The following is a 10,506-nucleotide window of genomic DNA, read 5'->3' on the forward strand; positions in this document are numbered from 1 at the left end:
TCTTAATTTATCTCCAGATCAAATAAAACTATAAAATTAAAGCAAGTTTTTAACCAGATATCTGTGTGATGTACTCATGTTGAATAATGGAAATATTTACAGAGATTTGTCCTTCAATTGAATAAGATTATAATATGATCAAAAATAATATTTAAGTCAATTAGAAGATGATAAAAAGGCATGGAGTTATTTTGTTTTATATTTATCTGTAAAATATTTCATCTTTCTACTGCAGATTTTATCAGCTTTTTTTTTTTCTTTTTCTTTTTCTTTTTTTTTTTCTTTTTTCTTTTTCCTATAACAGCCCTTGACAATAAATTGTCGAAAAAAAGATAATATTTTACAAGCAGCTCATGAATAGTGGCTGAAGTGTGCAGTGTGGACTTGCAGGGCATTGTCTTATGTCTCCAGTTGGAAAGACGCTACAGCTTGTGTTAAGGAAATCTGAGGCTAGATACATTTCAGGAGCTGTAGTCTTGCTGTGAATTCAATGAAAAGCTGGCCTGCACACCCCTGTTAAAGCAGCAGCACTACACAGAAATATATGGACTGTTTACTGGCAAGTACTGATAGATCAAGTTCAAACTTAGTTAAGGTCAGTTACAAATGTCATCTTTCTTCATTAAGATTTTCATCAGATCTACTGATGTTTTCAGCAAGGAACTCAGCTCTGGAGCAGAGGTATCTCATGCTGAAGCGGGGAATTGCCTTGACTGGTTGCTGGGTAGCCCTGTCAGGGAGCAGCTGCTGGGCACCACTGTCTTCCACGAGGCAGTGTCATTATCATGGGGACAGAACCAGGAGCAGTGACAGGATCACCCCGAGTGTATGAAGACAGCCACTGGGGAGTGCAGCACACAGGTCAGGTAAACAAGGCATGGTGTGGCAATTTGTGTGTGCATTTCATGCAGGGCAGACAAGCAAGGAGAAGGGCATAGTGTCTTTGCCCTCTCAGGAGGCCAGCTGACCTGTCGGCTGCCTCTCAAACAACAAATCTAGCCATGGTGTCTGCTGGGCAGAAGGCGAAGTTGTCTATAACTCAAAGATCCAATTTGTACCTGGGCTAAATAGAGAATTTTCTGTGAATACAGGTGTGTAATGGAATCCTATAAGCAAGCTAAAGTATGTTTCTGAGTAGTTAAGTATTTATACTGGTGGAAGATTTTGCTGAATTATGATTGTGCTTTCCAGATGTAGTTATTTTCTGTTTCATTTTTCTTTAAGCCACTCTGTGGAAGGGGGGCTGTATTTTCTACATTTGAAGGAGGCACAATATGTCTAAAGGCTGGAATAATGGAAGAGCATACTCTTAGTTATCTCCCAGATTTTCCTTCTTAAGTGGAGTAAATGTTCTTATAGCCCCATGTCACAATGGTTTACCTTCGTGCACACAAGAACGTTTCAGAAAATGACTAGGTAAGCTCTGCTTTCCTGGTATCCTAGGTCAGAATCTTACTAACCTTGTCATTTCCACTGCTGATCTGGGCCTGATCTTCATATGATATATGACTTCTTTTTCATACGTTGGCTGGCTCAGTTGAACATGTTTATATGCACACCTATACCTTTTGCTGAGATTTGAAATCAGGTACCATATTTGGTGTTCAGATATAGCCTTTCATTTCTTGATTATTTTATAAACAGTAATAGATGACCTAACAGAATGAGATCCATATTAAATATTTGCAGTTTTAACGCTTACAGAGGTAGCTCATTTGAAAAGATAATCTTTTAAAATCATTTGTTGTACTAGTATATTTGCAATATTAAGCTTTGGAAAAGTCACAGAACTTGGTGATGTCTGGTCTTTGCAATAAATAATCCTTGGCATATTCATTTTGATAAAAGGTTGTCTCCTAAAAATAACAGTGCTGTTATTCTGGTTCCCTCAGCTAGACAGAAGCTATGTGATTTCTGCCTTCACTTGCTGGTGAATTTTTGAACACTTCTCATTTTTATTCTCTTTTGAGGGCAGGCATGAAGCAAGCTGATTGTTTATCTACTTCTCTCCTAATCCTTCCTCAGTAGTTTTTAAACCAACTGTTCAGCTTCATCCGGATTTGAAGGAAAGTAATAGTTTTGAAATTACAAGAAGTTTTATGAAAACCCAAAGCTGGACAGAGGAGTAAAAGCTAAAATGTCTGTCCCTTCTGAGCTCTCAGGGAAAGGCAGAAACAACTCAACTGTTATGTATTCTGTTTGGTTGCTGACAGCAAGCTGATCAGCATGTTAATAACTTTCTAGTCACTTCATTTCCTATCTGTTGGGTAGTGAAAACTCATAGAGATTCTTAGAAGATGAGATGTAGGGTAAGGGAAGAGATGTGTGTTAAGGGAAGAGATGAATCAGGAAGTGAACTTAAGTATAAGCATAGGAGGCAGTAAAGATGTATGAGGTGAAAAAAAACCCCAACGCTGCAAATCCATGTGTAAGAAAATCTGCTTATTTTATCTTTCCAAACTCTTTATAAGTTCTCTGTGAATATAATTCCTTGAGCGGGACTTGGTATGTGAAGGAGGAATATGGTTTAAAGGCATTAGGTACAATCATAGAATCACAAGGTTGGAAAGGACCTTCAAGATCATCTAGTCCAACCGTCCTCCCATAACTATAGCTGCAACAAACCACTAAAACATATCTTGTAACTCCTCATCTATATGAAAAATAAAAATTATAAAAAATTAGTGAAATTATCTTCAAGGGAGATTATTTTGAAGTGACTGATGGCTTTTGGGGACAGGGATGGTGAGAAGGTGTGCACCAGGTACAATAATTCACTCTGAACTTTGTTGATGCATAATTCAGGCTTCTCTTTTAAAACTCATTCTTGTTAATGGAGATCTTCACATCTTTCTGCTGCAGGGTTTATCATACTTTTCTATAAATCATTTTTTTTTCTCTATTTTTGATAAGAAAGTAGTGATATTTCAACATAAATTATTAAGGAAAAATAAATGTTGTATTTATCATTTATTGAAATCTGGTATGATAGCTGAATATATATTTTTTTCCTTAGTGATGACATAATGTCTCCTTGGTGTCTGGGGTTAGAAGATGTCTGTCCTTGGAAAACTGTTCCATGAGCAAATGCCAGGAGAATATAAGTGAAAGGACCTGTTTTTGATAACTAATCTGACATAGAAATTTTTGAAAATTTTATGTTAATTTCCATGTTTGTCTTGCAATTTGAAATTAGTTACACAGATTTCTTCTGATTTTATTAAAGTTAGTAGCATCTTTAATAAAGCAATCTTTAGATCATGTCTGTTACAAAAATCATTTTGGTGTATCGTTGTTTTCCTAATAAACTTGATTAAATTATATACTCATAAGTAACTGGACTTCAAAAATTCAGAATGGCTTTATCTAGGAATGGAAAGGATAAGTAGGGGTTTTCAATGAAAAATCAGAAGCATTTCAGAAGTCAAAATTGTAACAAATTGCATGATACAGAATGGATGGGTAATTTATTTGGGTCACTCATAAACGTGCTAGTATAACCTTGTGCAGGAGGTCATGTAAGTTTTTTCTCTACTAAAACTGACACTTTCAGTATAATATTCTAGTATTTGAAAATTTCTTCATTCCAAGTCTATTTTAGGTAGAAAAGTGGTAAGAATTACTGTGGTAAAGTTAACTGGACTGTCTATGTGAAATAGCAAGCATGATATTGGTGACAGCAGTTGATATAGCAGGAGGAAATTCTGCAACTCATACATATGGAGGCAAACAAAGAACTATATCAGACTGGAAGTGAACTGGGGCAGATTAATTAGGTCCCTCAGCAACCAGTCAGGGACTTCTGAGCTTTCACACTGTGTGCCTTCTGAGTCTGGAGTTTGCAGATGCACTAAGCAATGGCCCAACTCTGCTCCCACTGCACTACGTGATGAAATTTCCAGTTGAAGCAAAGTTAGGCCACATATTAAAAAAAATCCATCCTAAGTGTACATCAGTGGTTACTCTGGAATGTGAGTAATGAAAAATATTTGCTGCTAAGGGTATAAAACAGATTTCTCAAGACATTTAAAGTTGTTGCTCTTCACCAGTTCAGCATATAAATACGCTGATTTTAATACAAAAATCTCATCAAGCACTTTAGATTCAACACAGTAAAATGGGATATATATTTTTCTGCTTGCATTTGCAAGTAAAAGTGCAGGCACATCATAGATAAAAATAAAATATTAATTATTTTTAAACACATGCAATTTTCCACCTGAGAACAGAAAGACAGATAAATGCTAGTCATGTAGCTTGATAGAGTAATAGAAAGGCACTCCAGTACAACACTGACAGAAGAGGTATAAAAGCATGATTAGAATATTTATAACTGGAAGCTTGTAATCAATCTAGACAAAGGAATATGTCTCTAGATTTTTGTAATATATTGCATACATTTGTAGTACTATGCAAAATGCTATTACTTAAAATATATTACTTAAAATATGGTGATACTTGTTAATTTACAATATGTGGCATAGTTGTGGATTAATTATTCTGCCTTAAACCCCCTTCCCTCTCACTGGCTGCATAATTGATCCCATGACTATCTATTATTAAAGATGTGAGAGAGGAACATTTTGATTTTCTTAGAAAACCACAGCTGTCTTAGTAGAAATAGATCCTTATATTTATTTTCTGAATTTAACCTAGTGTTTGAAGAATGTTTATTCCTTATGCCATTGCATAGAATAATGTGATAGTAATGATGGTGTACCTGGAAATGGGAGAGGAATCTTTTAATAAATTTGCTCGAATGGCAAGACACTGAAATCTAATTTCAGGTAAATGTACCTGCTGTTCAATTCAGTTCCAGTTTGTGGAAGATTACTTTACAGATCCAAAGTTTAGTGCAATGAATGTCCAACCGTTTGGCTTTCCTAGGCCACACTGAGTGAAGAGGAGCTATCTTGGGCCACATATAAAATAAGTAATATTTTAAAAACAGATATTCTTTCTAAATGTATTTTTTATTAGAACATGAAAAAGAGAATGACAAAAACATTACTGAGTTGGACCTGTATGGCTCTTGCTTCTTGATTAAAGTCTGACTTTCTAAAGGGACAAAGTAAAGCATGGGACTGTTCCCAAGTCATTCAGACTTCTCTTTGAAAGTCTGCTGTAGGTATCTTTTGAAAATCAAGACTGACAACTGTAGGGTTTTCTGAGTAGAAAAATGCAAGAAAAGAGTATTCAGGCTTTATGAATCATATATTTTCTGGCTGATTTTCAGAATGAAAAGACCATTCATATTGGATCAAATTACCCAATTCATTTACATGAAGTTGTATGGAAACAACATTTTAGAGGCTATTGTTGAAGTTTAGGGTGGCATAATTGTTATTTCTCAGTTAATTTTTCAGTGGTGAAAGAGTTCTTTGTTCTTATTTGGAAGTAAATAGCAAAAAACACACCATAATTTTATGTTGAGTATACTCAAACTGAGCAACTGGTAGAAATTATTTTTTAAAAAAAACAACAAAACAACAACAAAAAAACCTACAAAAAATCCTCTTAGCTTTAAGTGTGTATGCATTTTTAATTTGCAGGAAAATACGCACTACTTACATGCATTGGAAAAAGAAGTTTTTAGTATGGTTATTATAAATAGCTAGAGAGTGGATAGAAAACGTTTTACCTTTAACAGAAAGGACTGTAAATGTTCTATTTCTTCTTGTCTTCTAGGTGTGTGGCATAGCCATCAGATCGTGTAATGTTCATGTCTTGTGCAAGTTATGTGTTTACTTCTCTAAAGCAGAAAATAAACCAAAATGAGAGACTAAAAAATGGATGGCAGAGACTAATATCCAGACGAATGACTTTGGATGTGGAAGAGTCATGTCATGTTGCTTATTCAGACTTGTAAAACCTTGAGAGCTGTCAGTGAGGAAGAACCATACTGGTTTTCTAAGGAATGCTCCAGAGTGTATACATGCAGGGTAATTGCTGAATCAAGGAAACAGCTTTCTTGAACTAGGCCTCGTAGCTTGTGCAAAATTTAGGGAGGAGCACAGAAACTATAGCAATGCAGGGTCTTTAAAGACAAGTGAAGATAAGTAGAGCTGCTGTTTGCAACTCAGTGTGGGGGAATCCCATGAAGATACAGAGGCAAACTTGGCAACACCATGGAAGGTAGGTTACTGTTTGCAACACCATGGAGGTGCCAGGGAAGATAAGTGAAGTTACTGTTTGCAAGTCATCAGAGAGGGGGGAAGTTTGGGATTGAGTGATTTTGGTGTTTGTGAATACAGTAAAAAGAGAAAGGAAAAAAATATCTCCTTTTCCATTGTTGTTTATTTTGTTTTTAATTAAGTGGGCTATAGAATAGAAGACGATCTGAAAAGACTGTTTTGTTTGGGTTTTTTTGGTTTTTTTTTTTATTAGGATTTTGGTGGTACTTGTAAGGTTCTGGCAAATACTGCTGTATTCTAAGGCAGCATATCTGAGAGGCTGATGGGGGCTGCATTGTTTGTGGCCATTGTGAACTCCTGAAAAGACAGAACTCAAAATGGTGGGCAAATCTGCAGCAGCTTATTCATGTTTTTAAATCTGCTTTGTGAAATGCGTTCTTGTGAAGAAAAAAAGGTTGTTAATATAATAATTTTTTTTTATTCAATTCTTTACATAGATATAAGAATCTATATTAAGAGAAATGTATGTGACATACAGTTCCTATAAAAAAATTAAAGGAGTGCAAATCATTATTCTGGGATGTTAAAGTAGGGTATGAAATAGTAGGTGGCAAAAGGAACAGTGATGATCAATTCATTTTGCCTCTGAAGCGAACAAAATAGCAAAGAGACAGCAGGGCCGCTGAAAGGATAGAACTTTGACATAACAGAGGGCCAAAATGAATTCTTCACCCTAATGATTATGTACTGTGGAGATGGTAATATTCCAGGAACAGAGAGTGATTTTGTTCACCTTTTTTTTTTCTTCTTTCGTAGCACATAAAACATTAAAAGTCTTTATCACTGTATGAAAGCAGATGATAATAAGGCAATTAGAACGATCAAAAGCTGACAAAGAAGCAGGCTTAGAAGAATCGTAGATCAGGATTCAAAAGTTATTAGCAATAGAAATGGAAGGTTTTCTGCCAAGAGGGCTAATAGATGTAATCAGTGGAAGGGGAGAGAAAAATGTTTTTGTAGAGTAGTGGGAGCTAAGAGAATGCATTGAATTTTCTTGTGAAGACACACACAGAAAATATTGGCAAAATTAAAGGATATTCTTGTGTAAAACTTGATGTGTAGTGAGATGTCTGTTGTCATTAAGTTATAAAGAGGACCCCAAGACTGATAAATGTGTTTAGCTCAAACATTACTAAATTAGCGGACAACAGTGAAACAGCTACATGGCAGAATTTATTGAGGTTTTAGGAAAACATTTGATATTTAGTCAGATTTACGGAGTCATGTGGCATCATATCTGTCAAACCTGTCAAAACAGAAAGAATAATAGTGTGGACAGAACAAGCATTCATTAATGAAGAGCAGTGTGATGTAGAAAATGTTAACAACTTGTGTAAGCTCTTTATACTTAACATTCATGTGATTATCAGTAACAGCCTATCTCAGATTTTAAAAAACAAGCTTTTCCTTACATATCATTAAATGTCATTTGCAATCTGATTCTTCTGTGTTCTAGTGAAGCATATACTTGCTGACTTTTCCTACACATCTTGCAGCTTCTCATAAACCTCTCAGAAAGTGCTGATCATGGTGAATGGGAGAAGGATTAAAGGAAGTATCTAATGGGATCTAGAACAGTTTAAGAATAACTAAGCAGCTAAGCAAATATAGATTGAATTGCCTTGCTTATTCCGGCTTTCTCTTTTTATATATTGCTGCCTCAGTATGAGTCCTGGTACAGTCCTACTACTTCATTAAAGTACTCCCAGTTTGTCAAAAACTGTACAAAATGGCATCACATACAAAAAGCATTATCTTCTTGTTGGAGAAAAGTGAAGGTAGCATTACTGTGATTCATTTATAGCGCTGGGTAATATGTGGAGATGATCATGAATACATTTACTTTTGTAGCTGAATAAGCCACAGTTTGCAAAGACCTCCTTGAAGAATAGTGTTGTGAGTATAGCACAGTACATTACAGCTCTGCTGCTAGACTTAGGACTCAGTTGACACTTCCATTATCCTCTCATGATTTATTGCTATTGTTCATATTACAGAAGAATCTGGAAGTCCCAACTGAGATCATGTCTGCATTGCGCTGCAGAGCTTTTACTCAGAGTGGGCAAGATATGAAAAGTGGGAGGGGAAACAAAAAGAGGAAATGAATTTCCCAATTCACTTAGGAGGTGAGAGATGAGAGGAGTCTAGTCTGAAATCTGAAAAGCCACAGAAGCAGAGACTTGAACTTGGAAGAATTTGCTTTCAGCATTCAGTTGTCTTGTTAGCTCAGCTCTGGTAATATGATCGCATAGGTTTCAGCTGAGGACAATTCCACTAGCAAACAAAATGAGTTTCCATCTACCTACTATAAATGGATATATTCACAATGGCAGCACCCAGTTAAGAACCTACATTTCCTAATTCTCAGAGTAGCTAACACCTCACTCTATTACAGTCCCCATTCAGATGGATCTTTATGTCAGGTATTGTTGCTACTTTATTCCAACTAGATAGTTTCCTAAAAAAGTGGGTCTTCTTGATTTAAAATATTCATGTAGATCAGGTTGTTATTTCCTAATATACACTGCTCATTTAATCTATTTATGTCAATCGCTGTATACAGTTGGATTGGATTGCAGTGAGAAAATGTAAACACTACTCAGTAAAAGAAAATTTTCCACAAATATAGTACTGATATTTTTCTTTGGCTGTTGGCAAAACATGTTAAGTTAATGCTGTCTAGTTTTTATATTAGTCAAAGGTATAAGTCTCTGTTTTGATTTATATGCCTAGAGGAGGCCTTTATCCTTATATCAATTACTAATGCAAAGATCTACAGCCTTTTCAGAGATGCCAGGGACAGTCAGACTCAGAGCTCATGATGAATGCAAATATGATTTGCTAATATGGAGTAATTTGTGTTATCTGAATGTGGAGCACATGTTGTGTGCAGATTGATTCCCGTTAATCATTTTTCACCATTGTCCAAAATCCATGATAGTCCACTGTTAGCCCTCACTCTCCATTAGATTCGTACTGACTATAAGGGACTATTAAAGGGTGAGCAAGTCTTGCTGATTACTTTTTGGTTCTCCAGTTGGCAAATCAGTTGATTAATGGGGATCAGGTATCCCATGCTGGTGTGATATTGCTGCAGGTGCACTGTTGCAGTAGTGATAGCAATTCCACTATGTTGTTTCTGAGAGACCAGGCAAGGTCAACAGTAGCTGAACATCCTCCATTTCTAAGACAGCTATACTAGAAGTCCACCAACACTGTTTTGGGTTGTTTTGGGTCCTCAAGGTACCCTTTCCTGAGGTAATCTATACCAAGGATGCATGGAACCTCTGGGCCAGTCACAGTAGGGTGCTTTTGCCACTCATTTCTGGCTAGGCTTACTTTGGCTTCCAATACAGTTAACACTTGGGATGCCCCTTATCACCCCAGAAATACAGGTACCCCCTTTATAATGTGATGACATTGGAGTACATTATGTACCAGTGTCCACTAGACCCTTGTATTTCTGTGGTTATGATGTGCCAAGCCATTGAATCCAAACAGTCCATTTGCCTCAGTTGCATACCAGATATTCCTTGAAATGATATCTTTCATCTTATCTTTTTAACAAGAGTTGCTGCCATAGGGTGAAAGAGTGTGTCCCTTTTCTAATTGCTTTGTCAATGCCACTTTCCCAAGAAAGAGATCCCAGCTGCTTGGCTTCATTGCCTGTTAAGTCCTGGCTACTGGCCCCACTGTCCCAGCACTGAAGCAGACAGATGACAAGGTTCTCTCCTGGACAGTGGCCATAATCCTTTCAACAATTTTGTAGCTCATTGAATGTTAGGAATTGCATGTATTTCCATCTTCTTTCTCCAAACTGATAAACTTCTCTCTTTGCTAAACATTCTGACTTTTGCAGATATTTTTGCATCTTGCACATAGGAGCAACTGAAACTGGCATTAGTGTGTTTTCTGGTTGAACCATGGGGCTTGTCACAGGGACTGGAATGATCACAGGGCTGATTCTGAAGGGCCTAGCACCTGTCAGAAGGTTTAAAGTAGCTATAGGGTTTATAAGAAATGTCAAAGCAACCATAGGATCCATCACAGGGGCTGGAGCTGCTGCAGAGCTTTGTGCGAGAGTTGGAGCAGTCACAGGATCCGTTGCAAGGACTGGAGCTGCTGCAGGGCCAATTGTAGTAGTCAAAACAACCACAGGATCATTGCAAGAGTTAGAGTGACCACAGGGCGGTACCTTGGGATATTGTGCCCCTCCCATGGGAGGAATTCTTTTCTTTTTCTCCTTGCAGTACCTGGTGCAGCCTGACAACCTGTAGCATGAGTTGGAGCAACTGCAGAACTTGTTGAAGAA

At 36.8% G+C, this 10,506-nt stretch overlaps 1 long non-coding RNA gene across 3 annotated transcripts in view; it reads left to right on the plus strand.

Annotated features, from left to right (window-relative positions):
• LOC107313083 (uncharacterized) overlaps positions 1-10,506 on the plus strand; it is a 281,315-nt gene that overhangs the window by 196,520 nt on the left and 74,289 nt on the right. Inside the window, exon 6 of one of the 3 annotated variants that reach the window (XR_001554788.3) lies at positions 10,445-10,506. This exon is cut by the window's right edge and continues 66 nt beyond it. The exons of the other annotated variants lie outside the window; for them this stretch is intronic. This is a non-coding gene — a long non-coding RNA (uncharacterized LOC107313083). The remainder of the gene's footprint in view (positions 1-10,444) is intronic. 3 annotated transcript variants of the gene reach the window in all.

The sequence above is a fragment of the Coturnix japonica genome, chromosome 4 (genome assembly GCF_054131305.1).
Source record: "Coturnix japonica strain WE chromosome 4, WE-NBRP24, whole genome shotgun sequence".
NCBI lineage: Eukaryota > Metazoa > Chordata > Aves > Galliformes > Phasianidae > Coturnix > Coturnix japonica.